At 40.2% G+C, this 15,923-nt stretch overlaps 1 long non-coding RNA gene across 1 annotated transcript; it reads left to right on the plus strand.

Annotated features, from left to right (window-relative positions):
• The first annotated feature begins 361 nt into the window (after positions 1-361).
• On the plus strand, positions 362-14,314 carry LOC133392895 (uncharacterized). The gene is made up of 3 exons (XR_009765874.1): positions 362-12,481; positions 12,542-12,652; positions 12,715-14,314. It is a non-coding gene; the product is annotated as an uncharacterized LOC133392895 (long non-coding RNA).
• The last annotated feature ends 1,609 nt before the right edge of the window (positions 14,315-15,923 follow it).

Consider the following 15,923-nt stretch of genomic DNA (forward strand, 5'->3'; position numbering starts at 1 on the left):
CTCCACTGCCAAACCGATCGGTTAGCGAAGATTCTGATTGAGAAAACGCAATTGGATAACATTGGAATTTTGCTAACCGATCGGCTAAATTATCCACTCCGTTATCGACTTTCGTTCGCGATGAGGCCCAGTATTCATTTCAGTTGAATTTGATCGCAAAAAAGAAATAAAGTAGTTTTTCCATTTTATAAACCATTAATTTTTTTTATTCAAGAGTAAAAGATTTTTTTTAGTGGCAAGTAGGTAGTCTTAATTCTACACACAAGAACCAAAAATATCATAATCTATAGTCTATGTAGAAGTCAAATTAATTAATTGCTAATCATAACTAGTTCTGGTTTTTGTTTTGCTTTGATTTTTTTGGTTTTCCTCCTTTCTTATGTTTTTCGCGTTCCTCCAATCTTGCCCGTTTTGCTTCTTCTCTTTTTTCTTTGGCTTCTCGGCGTTCTTCAGCCTTTCTTTTTCTTAGTTGCTCCTCTTTCTCTTTTTGTTCTTTTTTCTGTCGGATTGCCTCCGTACGCTCTCCAGCCGTTAGTACGGGGTGAAAATTTGTTTTGTAATTTCGATGTTTAATACTACGACGCGGCGTTGGCGGTAGAGTTAATACCTCGGGCAGGCTAAGTGTAGTATTATGTCCGTCCAAGATGTCTATCTCCACTGTAATTACAAAATTAATATCAGTTGGGAAAATGTTCTATAGTTCGTTTGGCAATTTTTTTTTGCAAACGTCAGTTTTTTACTTACCATGCTCGAAATCCTTAGGCTGTTCTAACATAATATTGCCAGTTCGTGGTTGATCGAATAGATATTCATTTAAAGGCAATATATTTGGCAACATTTCACTGTCTTCAATGTGAACAATTTCACATTTGCTTACATCGATGTCCGTAGAATTGGTCTCAAAGATATTCATTGGAGATCTTTGTTGATCGAATACAACATGAGGACGAACAAATTCTCTGTAAAAAAAATCGAATGACACGTTCTTCACGAGACAAGAGGTTCACAAGACAAGAGGTCTCCTTCGATTTTAGATCTCATATCAACACCAATCAGGTCGTATGCCTCAATTATACGTTCTATGCTTATTTTGACGTTGTCCTCACCGCTATCTTCCTGTCTAGCTGTGCTATTTGGCTCCATAATTGATGTATGAAGAGCTTCGCAAGAGTCATCAACTTCAGAATGTTCAACTTTAAAAGCAGCTGCTGTCTTGGCAATGCACTTGGAATAGTCTACCGCATTAGCATCAAATGGATGCAATCCGCATGCCCGAAAACCATTGATAATCGATGGCTTTTGAATTCCTTTTTCAATAGCCTCACATAAAACTGGCCCAAAGTGCAAGATGTTAAGAGCACAACCTTGATTTTTCAATCTCCAACCTTCTACTGCACGCTTCCATTCGTTTTTTAATGGCTTAAATATAGCCACGTCTGCGGGCTGTGTAATATGTGTGGTATTAGGATATAGGCATATCAAAATTATGCTCAGTGATTTGCAGAGCTCGGCTACTTCTAGTGCATTGTGCGATGCATGGCCATGAAATGGCCATAATATTATAGGAAATTTCACCCCTTGTTTGATGACAAAAGGGTGAAATATTTTATGAATAAATCCTTTAAAATTAGGAGAATCCATCCAACCGCGTTCGCTTTGACCAAGACCCCATTCGGAAGGAAAACTTTGCACTAACTCTTGCCGCAAACGTTTACTTGGCAGTATCACAGTATCACACGTTCACCTGGCAGTAACGCAAACGTTTACCTGGCAGTATTGGCAGGATGTACAATAAAATGGCTCCGAATGCAAACATAACTGTTACATTATGTTCGGCAGCAGCTTGCTCTGCTTCGTAAACATTGCGGGAACCAGTACGAGCAATAACCTCTTTTGATTTTGGATGAAGGAAAAATGAGGTTTCGTCTGCGTTAAAAATTCTAGCTGGATCATTCAATATTTCTCGCATTCCATTCTCAGTTAGCCAACCATCTATCAAATTAAACGATCCGCGGATATCTTTCTCACTAACTCGGCTACTAGCACTAGACAAAGCTTCCGGCATACGGAAGGAAAAACTGTTGTTGCGCCTCATAAAGCCGCGTAACCATTTGCGACCTGAAGTGAGGAGATATTGTAAATTATTGGTATTTAAACACTGACTCATACGCTGCTTACCCGGTTTGTTGTTACGAAAAGGAGTCACTCGATCTGGATTAGCTTCTAGAAATTCTTTTAACTTAAAGAGCAAAACTCTTCGAGTGACTGGAAATCCACGATCCTGCATTTCGTTCAACCAGTCAGCAATGTTTTGTTTCTCATCTGCTGATAGTACAGACTGTGGACCCGGTTTAAACTTATTTCTCCAATTACCACTTATTCTGTAACGGATGGTGGACATTGGGATACCAAATTCCTTACAGGCAGCGTACAATGTTTTACCGGCATTAATAGAATTAATACAGTCGCTAATCGCATCTTCGGTGTACGTTTTCAAATTACGTGATGGAGCCATTCTAAAAAAAACACAACACATAAATTGAACAAACGTTTTCTTTTCAATCTAAACTCTACATACAGTATCGGACATAAAGATAGAACCCTGGTTTTTTCAACGCACCGTGCACTTGTTTTGCCTCGTTACTTGTGTTTGTGTGTATGTATGTATGTGTGTGTGTGTGTGTGTGTGTGTGTGTGTGTGTGTGTGTGTGTGTGTGTGTGTGTGTGTGTGTGTGTGTGTGTGTGTGTGTGTGTGTGTGTGTGTGTGTGTGTGTGTGTGTGTGTGTGTGTGTGTGTGTGTGTGTGTGTGTGTGTGTGTGTGTGTGTGTGTGTGTGTGTGTGTGTGCATGTGTGTGTGTGTGTGTGTGTGTGTGTGTGTGTGTGTGTGTGTTTGAATGTGTATTGGTGTGTGTGTGTTTGTTTCACAAGTATGTCGTTTCGTTTAGATTTGTTAGTAGTTTTTCTGTGTTTTGGGTAAGGTTTTTGATGTAATAAGCAGAACCACCGCCCTCGCGATCAGTGTTTTTTCGATCTATTAACAACTTTACGGTCTTCTTTCGCCGTGGTCTTCTGAGGAAGTCCGGTTGACTTGCGCGTTTCGGTTGTCCAAGCGCGTTTCAGTTGTCCAAGCGCGTTTTGGTTGTCTAAACACATTTCGGATGTCCGAAGCGCGTTTGCGACAAAAGTGCGCGATCGTTCCATTACAAACTCGATCGTTTTGCGCTTAATGCCAGCAGCCGCCATTCGCTTTATTATATGGCGCTGATCATCGGTACAATGTTTACCTCGACCCATTGTTACTAACATTGCTTGCTTGGACCGTCAAGAACGCGCTGGTTAAAAAGTTGGACACGGCTGATCCCGTGCTCAGCCTGCGTTCTGCTTCTACACGTGTTAAATTACATCGTTGTAGAGCAGCAAAAAAAGCGTATGGATAAAAACTATCAATGAGTAAGCGAGTGAGTGTCTACCCATTTAAATCGAGAACCGAATACTGCCGCGCTCATGAAACAAAACGCCCATTGAAAAGAACACCTGCGCGCCAGCTCAATGCACGCACAAAGTTTAACATGCGCACACAACGTTCAACGCAGAGATGCACGCAGGCATTTCTATGGCGTGCACTGGAGAAACACCTGTGAGGGAATGCCGAGTTCATTGCTGTTGTGCGCGTGTCCATTTCACATCGCTGCGCATGCACATTCATCAACCAGCACACCTGCGGTTTCTTCCGAGGAACAAGCGCTGCTGTCGATGCAAACTTTAGCTTTTATCCAAGTGCAAACGCACGCTGTTTCACATGATAACACACATTATCAGAATACTTTCCATGCAATATGAAACCATAGCAAGCTACGTTTTTCAGACACAAACCCGCGCACTTGCAAATACACATTAAAAAGCACACTCTCTTTCTACTACACACACACACACACACAAACACACACACACACACACACACACACACACACACAAGTAACGTGGTAAAACAAGTGCAAGGTGCGTTGAAAACACCAGGGTTCTATCTTTATGTCCGATACTGTATCATTCACCGGGGGGTGATACTGTTGTGATGATGTTGTTTCAGGACCAGGTGGAGTAGACGTGCGTGCGGCTAAACGGTGAGTCGTTGTTGGTGTGCGTGTGGTGTAGCGGTGATCAGACTCTCTCTTTGAATGAAAGCCAATTCATGCTGTCCACACTAACCCCTCTTCTCAGCAGACAATACGCTTTAACGTCATCGGTGGCTAAGCGACGCTTTACAGAAACGACCACTTGTTCCACAGTGACGGCCGTTGATAAGCGGGATAGGCGGATCCAGATCCTATCTGTGAATGGCTCACGAGGTGCAGCTTGAAGCGGTGATGATAATGGATCGGTTCCCACCAGTTCATGCGGTTGTGTAGGTCCCGGCTGGACGGCAATCGTGGTGTTGGTGTATGCGTTTGGCGATGACGCGGCACAAAGGATGTTGCCGCGACTGTTTACAATTTTGTTTACACCAGGAGATGCCGAATCCTCGATTATACGCCTCCGCTTTCCACCAGTAGCTGGTCGAGGATCAGAGTTCCGATTGTGAGGCGTGGATGCAGTTTGAAGGAGGGTAAAACCACTGCGAACTTCGGCGACAATAGGCTCAACGAGCTTGCCAATAGCTGCTACAGCTGAGTTGAGGGCGGCTTGGAAATCGACCTGGGCGCCTATTTCTTTTACCGAACGGCAGCGCGGATTTTTAAGCATGTTAGTGCAGCCAATGCAGCTCCAGTGCAGGTCGACATTGGACAATACTGCGTCAATCAGCTCGGGGGGCAATTTGCAACAGCCGCGGTGGAACGTAGCGTCACAATATGCACAACTGATGATGCAGCCGGTGGCCTCTAGCGGTTCAGCACACGAGAAGCAAATAGCCGTCATCGCGAAATCACGCGTAGTCACAGCACAACACTGCTAAGCCGAGCAGGAAAAAACAGCAGGAAACCACAGTTGCGGTGCAACTAAACAATTCGCCATGACGAAACGATGATGTGAAACAGTTTAGTAGTCCGTAGAATAGGCAACAATGCGATGCGACGCAGAAAACACTAGGAAATTACTGAAAAATCACGGAGCGCGACAGGAGTGCGGCCGAACAAATTAAACGTCAAACGTAAAACGTGTTATGGTTTTACGCTCCAAGTGCGTTCTAACGGGTTTTGTGCTGAGTAATGTTTTTCTCGCCTTTGAATGTTACTGTGTGGCTTGCATGTTTTTAAGTGTGTTGGGATACGAGTGTTTTTGCTGATTTACATTTCCTGACTTAAGATTGTTATTGTGTGTTGACCATTTCTGTTATTTGGTTGTAATGAAAGTTATGTAAACTGAGTATAGCATATGCATGCTACAGACTCTAATGTTGCATTTGTAGTAGGTTAAACGATAGCTACGTTCGCCATGTAATGAGCGTACAGCTGTACCTTAAGTACCGTCGCGGTAGGTCAGTTTTTACTGACATGAGCCGAGGTGGAATAACACTTTGTTCGAAGTGGACTTTTCATCACTTGATCGTCCAGGCGATCATAGAAACCTTAAGAAGGTTTCCCTTACTGGAAACGTTGGAGTTTAGAAGCCTTACCTTGGGTAGGGGGATATAACTAAACTCTTGAAATAAGTTGGAAGGCGAAGTATTAGGAAGCGTAACGTCCTATCTTGGCAGTCCGAACGAATCTGACCTGCCATGATCGGAATTGGTTTTATTTATACTCAAGATATGTTATGGGTGCCGTACATTTGGTTTTGAAATATGTTTTTATCCTAATTAAATTTTATTGTTATTGGTAACAATTTATAAATTGAAATGGTGTGAGGTGTTTGTCGATATGTGCTTATGCTTCGGTTTTACTGTATTGCGAAAGAAGGTTTCAACTATTGTTACTAAAGAATGGATGTTTTCGTTGCTGAGCTTATAACTTGCTATGCGTTCTCGATTCACCTAGTTTGCCTGCAGTAACGCCTGATTTGCTTATGCTGCGTTTTTAGAGGGTTTCAAGAAGTGTGTCACAATTGTTTTTATATGAACGGTGTGGCATGAATTCTTCCGGTTGCTTTGTTATGGTATGATCTGATTTGATGAGTGTGTTGTAGTGAATGTGTTGCAATAGTGTGATTTGGCCTTCTGAGGAAGTGTGTTGCAATAGTGTGATTTGGACATAGAACGACGTAGTTGTACACCCAAGAACCCTGCACAACAAATGACACCATACACCAATATGTCAATCTGACAGAATATATTTCTCTTTGCTTTTGTTAACTGAACCGAACGCACGTGTATTTACTTTGCTCCGCATATCACATTTTCCTTCGCTCTGCTTTTAACAATAACTTCTGTTTAGCAGATATGCTACACATTTTTAAATGTATCTTGCTGCCGATCCTTCGATTTAATTATCGTTCTAATAGTTGATTCTGGTCGATTAGTGTCTCTGGCGATGTGGGCGTAACATTTTCCCCCTTCGTGCTTTTTGATAATTTTATGTTTTTCACTGCAGCTTAAGGAACTTTTCTTGTGTTTGAATGCTTTTTACATATCTTGATTTTCACTGCTATTTAGAAAAAAAAACTAAAAAAGAAAAGAAACTTTTTTTTGGAAGGACGACCATCATCATTACATTAATTGTAAACTAATATATATTACCAAAAAAACAGCTGTCGTGATATCTGAAACTTTCATTGCCAATTTCAACTATATTCTCTTTTTTCATTTTACTTTTGATTTGTTCTCTCTTTCTTTTCCTTTTACTGCTTCTATGACCGCTCTAGTCAACATTCGTATAAAAACTGATCGCTGTGTTGTTCTTTCTCTCCGTCGTCTCCAAAGCTCTCCAAAGCTGCTTATTATTTGACAATTGCCTATACATAAATCTTTTATATATTTTTTATTATATCTTATTCTATTCCCTACAACAGCCTGAATAATGCAAAGGTTTTTATATAGATATTTATCACACCGTGTGCTTTTTTTGCTGCGTATGATTGTTTCGCGCGTTTTTATTTTTATTTTGACGGATTTAGCATATCTGCTATACAGAACTTATTATAAACCACACTATCAGCAATAGACACACGGTAACACACTTTGGAACACCCGTCATGGGTTCAATCCCCAAATAGACCGTGCCGCCATACGTAGGACTGACTATCCTGCTATGGGGGGGGAACCAATTAGTCATTGAAAGCCTAGCCCACAAGTGGGTACAGGCAGGCCTTGACCGACAACGGTTGTTGAGCCATAGAAGAAGAAGAAGAAGAACACACTTTGGAAAGCCAAATTACACTATTGCAACACGTTTATAACTCACGAAATCCCGCATTAGAACCCTCCATAATTCCGTGCTGCCTTAATTTTTAATTTTTAAATTTTAAATTCTAATTTTCTAAAAAAAAATTTTCTCAAATTTTAGATAATTTGTTGTTCATTTTTGTTAGGTTAGGAAATTAGGTAATAAGTATTATTTAAGTATTTGTGTAACCAAAAGGTAGACAAATAAATTTGAATATGAATATGAATATGAATATGAATATGAAACACGAAGAGTTCAGGCCACACAGATTGATGTGTTTTTGGTATAATAATCGGGGTTTTACAACATTTCGATTTACTTGGCGGAATTACTTGGTTTCTTTGATATGTAACTTCAGGAGTCATTTCATCTACTTTCGGACTATTAGTGCGCTTACGTTTGTTTTTGACTGTAACCCACTTATTTTCGCATACAGCTTGTTGCATACTAGAACTTGATTGCGATAATATGAATTGGGGATTGTACGTTTGAAATTTTTTAAGTGGTTTAAATGTTTGTGAGCAATACGGCGAAGGTCGTTTAGATCATTCTACATTCTAATATAGTTTATTGCTTCGACGAGGGTAGCAGCGTGAATATTGGGAACATCGATTTAATTAAATATAAGGTGGCGCTAAACAACAGTTTGAGTCTTTAATGAAGGAGGTTGTGTCTAATTTCGAAAAATTTAAAAATGATCTCTTGGAAACGATGAATGCGAAGTTCTTGGCATCTAAGTGCGACTGCTCGAGCAAAACAAGTAGAACAAGAAGGGAAAAGATCGTAGCATCCATCCGAAAGTTCGAAGAGGACACAAATACATATACTTACTTACTTTACTAATGCGGCGCTAAAACCGCATTGCGGTCTTGGCCTGCCTCAGGAGTGTCCGAAAAAAACTCACGGTCTCACGGTCGCCTTCCTGCCAGTCCGTTATCCCGGCCTTAATGACAGATGCATCCACACCATCCTGCCACCTCAGTTTGGGCCTACCACGGCCTCCTCTGTCCTTGTGGACGGCCTAAAGAGACTTTACAGGCTGAGTCGTCCGTTACCATGCGTACAACATGGCCAGCCCATCGGTGCCAGGCGAGCTTGATACGCTGTACAACAGTGAGGTCGCCGTACATCTCGTTTAGCTCGCCATTATAGCGACTCCTCCATTGTCCTTCCACACATACGAGGCCAAGTATCCTCAGACTATCCATGTCTCAGAGGCGTATGTGAGTACCGGAACTATGTAGGTACTATATAGTCCCAGCTTCGTCCGTCGCGACAGGTTCTTTGAGGTGAACTGATTTTTCAGGCTGTAGAATGACCGGTTGGCAGCTACCATCCTTGCACGCAACTCAGCTTCCATGCTATTGTCGTTGCTGACCTTTGACCCCAGATAGGTGAATTGTGAGACGACTTCAAAAGTGTGTTTTGTACGATCTGTACGTCACGCCTACGTAGATTCTGATTATTTATTGGTAGGCCCGCTGATGTTGCCACCATCAGTTTGGGCTATGTCTCGTTCATCTGCAATCCGAAGTTATCTGCTGCCTGCTCGATCCCTTGATAGGCTTCTGCTTCATAGGAGAGCCGATGATGATAAGAGCCTCAGACCAATGATGTCTATATCATCAGCGTATGCCAGGATCTGGGTTGACTTATAGAAGATGGTTTCCGTAGTCTACACCCTCGAGTCTTGGATGGCCCTCTCTTGATAACAATATTTTCCTGATTTTTTAATTCCTTATTTGCTAATTCAACCCTTAATTATTAATTTGTTCGGATCCAAAGCGTTTTCTGCTACCTCGCGTGTAAAATGTATGTATTATTTAACAACAACCATTAATTCTTTTTTCAATTCCAACTCTTGCTGTTTTATAACTGTAATTGTTTCTGTTGTCTTATTGTATCTTTTGAATTCTAGCAACTGTAGTTCAGCAACGCTTCTCTTTGGAAAACGATGAAATTGTGTGCCATGCACATTTGCTTCACCTTCACCTTCATATTGCTGTTGTTGAAAATGTTGTTGCTGTTGTGATTTTTGTTGCTCTTGAAGCTGATGTTGAGTACGCTGCTGCTGTTTCGAAGTTTGTTGCTGCTGTTCAGAAGTGGGTTGCTGCTGTTGTGGGTCTTGTTGTCTTTGTTTTTGTTGTTGTGGCTGTTTTTAAACTTGTGACCACGGCCCGGGTTGAGGCTCGTATTGTTGTGAATCCGCAAATTCTACACCTAATAAAAGCAGATCGGATGTACCTTCTATCGACTGTCTTAAATCCAACATTTCGATTACTTGTTTTTCCATCGTAGAGTAATTGCTCAAATTGCATGGACCTTCACCTGTAGCATTATACTCCCTGTTATTGTGGGCGAGTTTTGTTTAACCCTGATTTATAATTTGCCTAAACCTGACAAAACAGGGTTTTCAAAGCCAATTCGTTATTGTTAACTAGTTATCGGTTGTCGTAAAGTTCCACATTGGCGTCGTTAACCTTTAATTGGATACTGTCAATTCTATTCTGATTATGTTCTTTTGTGATCATGCCGTGAAGAATGAAACTGTTATTGTGCAGTTTGAGTTCGACGTGCTCGGGCATGTCTGAAAGCTGCCAAAACACTAGCTCCGATGTGTTCGATCCATAAAGCTTCTATGAAACAAATACACGCAGGTTCAAGATAACCTGTCAGGTTTACGCGTTTTTCAGTTGCTCACTTTATTTATGGATAACTGGAAAGTATTCATTTAATACTGTGTAACATCTTTTATGTGCAATAATCCCACAGTTTCACAGAGCTAAATAATAGTTTATTGAATATGTAAAACTATTCTGCTAAAAGAAAAACGCTTTACTTTAGTAACCCGCAATACAGTACATTTTATATTAAAAGGTCGAGACATTTGTTTTTGTTTTGAACTAAAATTGATCATTTTTCTCTTTTTGTTATTCTAATTAATGATTTCAATAAGAAATGTTTGGCAACGCACACTACACTTATCGAATAATTATTTCTCGATAGAAGCAGCTAGCATTGAATCATCGGCCTATAACAAGTACATAGAGTGTTAAGTTGTTTCCGTATGATTGACATTATTCTTTACGGTGCACTAACGGGGTTTCGATTTGTCCGGTAGTGCACTTTAATTGGTTATAAGAATAGCTCAATAAATAATTGCGGAAGGCTAAACGTGTCGTGCACCCAAAGTTTTTTTTTGCACAAAGAAGACTTCAGGTAAACATTCAAGTGAGTTTATTGAATGCTCAGTGAAACAGCTTAGCACCAAACACATAGCAATTCATGGATCATCACAATCCAGTCAAAATAACTCACAAATACTAATAATATCCATATGGAAAAAAGAAGCAATTCATTGATTGCATTTACCGCTAGCGCTGGATTGTCTCTTTAAATTTTGGCAATTAGCTTCTCACTTCATCGCAAATCTCTATCCTTTTCTGGCTACAATGCGCTGGTGTTGTACCGTTATCTATGACAGAATATGGCTTGCGCTGTTATCAGTCACATAGACAGAATGTGTAAGTGTATCCATACAGAACAGCAAAAGAAAAGAGAACGACGTTCTATACCGGATCGAAAAGAACGCTGAGAGGAACAGGTTCAGATTTTACTTGCTTCCTTTGTACGTACCAAATCGGCCCATCGTATGATAGAGCACGAGGTTCGAGCGTTCCAGACCGGATCAAAAAGAACGCTGAGAGTAAAAGGTTCAAAATGATCCTGGATGCTTTGTTTGCACGAAATCGGCTCATCAAATCAAAGAGCAACTCTCTCCGTCAAGCGTTCTTGGCCGGATCGCAAAGAGCACTGAGAGCAACCAGTCCAGCTCAGACTACCGAGAACGCTGAGACTAGCCGCTTCACATCGGATCGATAAGAACGTTGATAGCAGTAGGTTCAGGTCGGATCGCAAAGAACGGTGGGAGAAACAGGTTCAGTTTGAACCTGGTTGAAGAAAATATTTTTCGAATGTGTTTAAATCAAATTTACTTTCGTCGTTTTTTTTTGGAATGATAATTCGTTTTAGACAAATTCATTAATTTAATAAAACAAAAATTAAGAAAAAAAACAATGCAACACATTTTTACGCTACGCTTATTCAAACTAAATAACTAACTAACTTACTAAAGTAACCAACACCAAAAAAAACTACCTTAAATCTAAGTCTTTCCTTACTAAACTAATACAAAACCCCCTAAATCAACCTAATCCTAACACTACTCTATATCTAGCTAAAGCTAACCTACTCGCTATTACGCTACTGACCACGACCAGCATATTCCCGGTTTCGCGATGGCGCACGCTTCGGGCTTTCGGGTGTTGGGTCCAAGGTTATTAGACTCTATACAGGTTATGTCAAAACACCGTTTTGATACATCTTCAATAAAAAAATGAATAAAAATTTTGACAGGCAAATTGGAAAGTTTGTTTACCTACAAATTGCAATCTTTCCGAACATACAGCTATCGCAATTGATGAGTGCTTAGATACTACAGTTTTTCTGCGTTTCAATTTCCGTTTTTGTGCTTTTTTAGTTTACGGCTGGTTAAGTTTATTTAAGGAATTAGGTTTATCTAAGCAAAGTAATTCATTAAATAGCTACAAATTACGAAACAAAGCAGTGAAATATGTCGTCCAAGTACAAGTGTTGTGTAGCATCTTGTAAAAATAATATATAATGTAAAGAAAGTTGGTGTCAATTTATGCTTCTGTAAGCTTTTAGTCGGAGCTTATCTTTATTATTCACAATATATTAATAACGTATAAATTGATCCGAATCAGCGGACGGTTGCGAGAGAAGTGAACGAGTGATCGGCGCATCCGATCGCTGCTTCCTCGTTCGTCCTGCACTAAACTGATCTAATATCTGTCAACTCAACTTACTCTATATCACATGGTGATGTCCACTTAAGGTGGTGAATATGACAGCGACGTTGAGATTGCGGCATCTGATGTGCAGATGGCGCTGATCACCACACTTCCATAAATTCCCAGAAGGGAAAGATACCAAACAAAAATGGATAGCCTTTTGCCAAAGGGAAATATCGTGGATACCTTCATCAAGTAATGTGGTGTGTTCGCAACATTTCTTGCCATCTGATTACCAATTGAGCAGCTCGCACAATACCAAGTGTGGGGCTAATTGGCTAAACCCTGAAGGTGAGATGTTATTAAACCAAATGATGTTGTTTCTTTACACCGATATACACTCTATTTTAGCTGTCCCATCTATCCTGTTACCACAAGGCACTGGTTTGAATTTGTCGCAGTTTAATGAACATCAGCAGAATAATAACAATGATGAATCTTCCCGGCCGGAACTGCAAGGTGGTATGTTAATTAATTGGCGATGCTTTTTTGTTCCATTCTAAAATTTATGAATATGATTTCAGCCACTTCATCTAATCTCTTGCCGGACGAACATGATTTAAGATTGATTGGAAAAGAGAACGTTTGCAAGAAATGTAAGGGATTAGAAAAAAAAATATTTAATTTAGAAGCAAAACTTAGTGAATTAGAAGAGCGCAACAAGCAACTGGTCACTATAAATAACAAATTAAGTGATACACTGAAGGAAGTAAATGAAAAAGAAAAGGAACATCTGAAAAAGATAGAAGAACTTGATAAAGCTACAAAAAAAATTAAAGAAGAATGGCCACGCGCTAATTTTGTGCAGAACATGAAAGATTCGCTGAAGGGTTCGTTATCATCAAATCAAATTGATCTTATTTTAGGAATTAAGAAGGCTGTTCGATGGACAAAAGAAGAACTTTCCTTAGCATTTACTCTTAGATATTTTAGTCAAAGGTCATACCGTTACATAGGCGATGATATGAAGATACCAGTACCGGTACCAAGAACTTTACAACGATATTCTTCCAAGATTGATCTAAAACAAGGCATTCTGGAAGATATATTGAAATTCATTGGATCATATTCACAAACATTGAGCCTGATCGGGAACAAAAATCGATAATGGAGTGGATAATTTAGTCGATCAGTTAAACAAATTCCAATGTTATCCAATTGCGTTTTCTCAATCAGAATCTTCGCTAACCGATCGGTTAGGAAGTGGAGTGGAATGGTGTTTGTCGCCATAGCAACGTGGTTAAAAAGTCGAGCAGTGGGATATGCAGTTGAAAACTCCATACAAAAAAACCATTTCAGTCGGATATACATAGCTACTGCTCCACCCCAGTTGATATAACAGTGGAAAACTAAATAATATGTAAAACCATGTCTAACAGCCCGCTAAAAAGATGTTTTAATCGCTGTTTGAGTTGTTTGAGATGCTTTATCACTTGAATTAGCTACAATATTTTTTTTTGAAAATGTTATTTTACCTGTTTTTTTATAAACAATCAAAACACATAAATTTATGTTTATAACAGGTATCTAGTTTTTATGGTTCAAGCCAAGAAATAAGAAACCAACAAAAGAAATCATTTTCTGCTAATGATTCTCTTTTATCCAACCTTATGGTATGGCCTTATGGCATGTTAGAATCGGTTCCGACACATAAATGCAACGAGATTGGGAAGACCAGTAGGATCACTAGGTTCAAGAAAGTATAAGCAACTCATATTTGTTGGAGCAGCGAGTTCCGGTCGGAATCGCTTGCGTTGTTTTGCACCTATCGAAGGTGTTGTGCCTACTTGTACCTTCCGGGCTATCCCCAAAACCTCCGGGTCGCTTATGGATGGATACAGCCCGGAAATGTTCGGATTGACTCACACATCGCTAAATTCCACGCCTCGTGACAAACGCGTCACTCAATGAATTTTTTTGTTCAATCATTTACACCAATATGTACACTTGAATAGCTTCTCTACTAAATCACATGGTTTACAATTTTATCGTAGTTATTTTATTTTTATCAAATTTGACAAAATCATCATCGTATGTATGGAAGCACATTCATTGTCGTATCAAGCTCGCCAGGCTTCTGTTTTCAGAGTTATACCCATGTTAAAGGCATGGAAACGAACGACCCAGGTGTTTTGCGGGTGGTGGGGGGGGGGGGGGGGGGAGGGGGAGTGGATTTCATTACTTGGCTTTGAATCAAATACACTTTAATTTTTTTCTTGGGAAGTGAGGGGTGTTGGTCGGGATCCCTCATATATGGGCCCCTTGTAGTCTTTGAGTCCCTTCGTCCATGGAGCCTCTATCTTTCACGGAGGCCCGCGATGAGACTACTGTACACGCCATATATGCTGGACTTTATATCCACGGAGCCTCCCGCGGCCACTCAGTTTGCTTACCGTTAAATCCGCCATTGCGGAGGGGGCGTAGTAGGTTTAAATTAAAGTGGCCAGATGACTTGTAGGCGTCAGTCATTAAGGCCAGGATAATGGAATGGCGAGGACGGGAGATCGTGAGCGGCTTCGGACACTCCTTATTGCACTGAATAATTGTACCGCGTTGTTTCAAAATATTTTTGCACGAGAGCGTCAAATACGGACGTTCACGGATCCAACGTTCGCGGTGGCTGGAGTTGATGGGCGCACATGGTACATGGCACAGGACAAGGGTCAGCGAAGGCGGTTAGTTCAGAAAGGATTCAAACCTCGTCCTCCAGTTCATACGATTTTGTTTCATCTAGACTTGTTCAGCCAACAAACCGTTTTACACTTTACCCGGATTGTTTGAATAGGCCTACAGTCGGTACTGTCTTAGGCCACTTCTGGTGTGGATTCATCACTAGATGGTCCGTAAATAAGCAAAATTTACAATTTTATTCATTCCGCAAAACAACACCTCTAAATGTAAACAAAAGTGTAATAGACATATGGGCAAAACCAATGGCTACTCGAATCGGAAAGAGTTATCTACCAGTGGAGAAATTATCCACCGGTGGAAAATAAATTCCACCGGTAGATTCGTGCATATAAACTGATCGGATAAATTATATCGACTTTCGTTGGCGATCAGGCCCATTAAAGCCTATGGATCGAGAATGTGTTTTATCCCGGAGCTAGGCGCGCGGGATGATGTAGAAAAGCCTTATTTTCCACATCTAAAAACTAATAAGAATGTGTATGTGATCCCGAATACACCTCATTTGCTGAAGTTGTTGAAGAATTAGCTTCTAGATCATGGTTTTGAGTACAACGACCAACTTATCGCAATCTGTTGCGAATGGTAGCCAAAAGAATGGAGTCAGAAATGACTCCTTTATTTAAACTCACAACATCCCATATAGACATGACTCCCCAAGAACGACAAAATGTTCGAAGGGCAGCAGAGTTATTGTCTCGTACAACCGCTGTAGCTCTCCGTACATATTTTCCGAACGATGATAATGCTAAAATTTTGGCTAATTTTATAGAGAAGGTGGATGTATGGTTTAGTATATCTAATTCTTACATACCTTTCGCAAAATTGGATTTTAAAAAAGCATATACTGCTAGTGATGACCAAGTTAGTGCTTTACCAGATATGTAAGACATTATATCAAACATGACTATCCCAGGTAAAAATGGATTACAAATTTTTTAACGTTCTATAATGATCCAGATTAAGTCACTTCAAATGGTGTTTGAAGATATGAAGTTAAAACACGATGCCAAATTCATCTGTATCTGTATCTGATAAGGTAAGG

Source organism: Anopheles gambiae, chromosome 3 (genome assembly GCF_943734735.2).
Source record: "Anopheles gambiae chromosome 3, idAnoGambNW_F1_1, whole genome shotgun sequence".
NCBI lineage: Eukaryota > Metazoa > Arthropoda > Insecta > Diptera > Culicidae > Anopheles > Anopheles gambiae.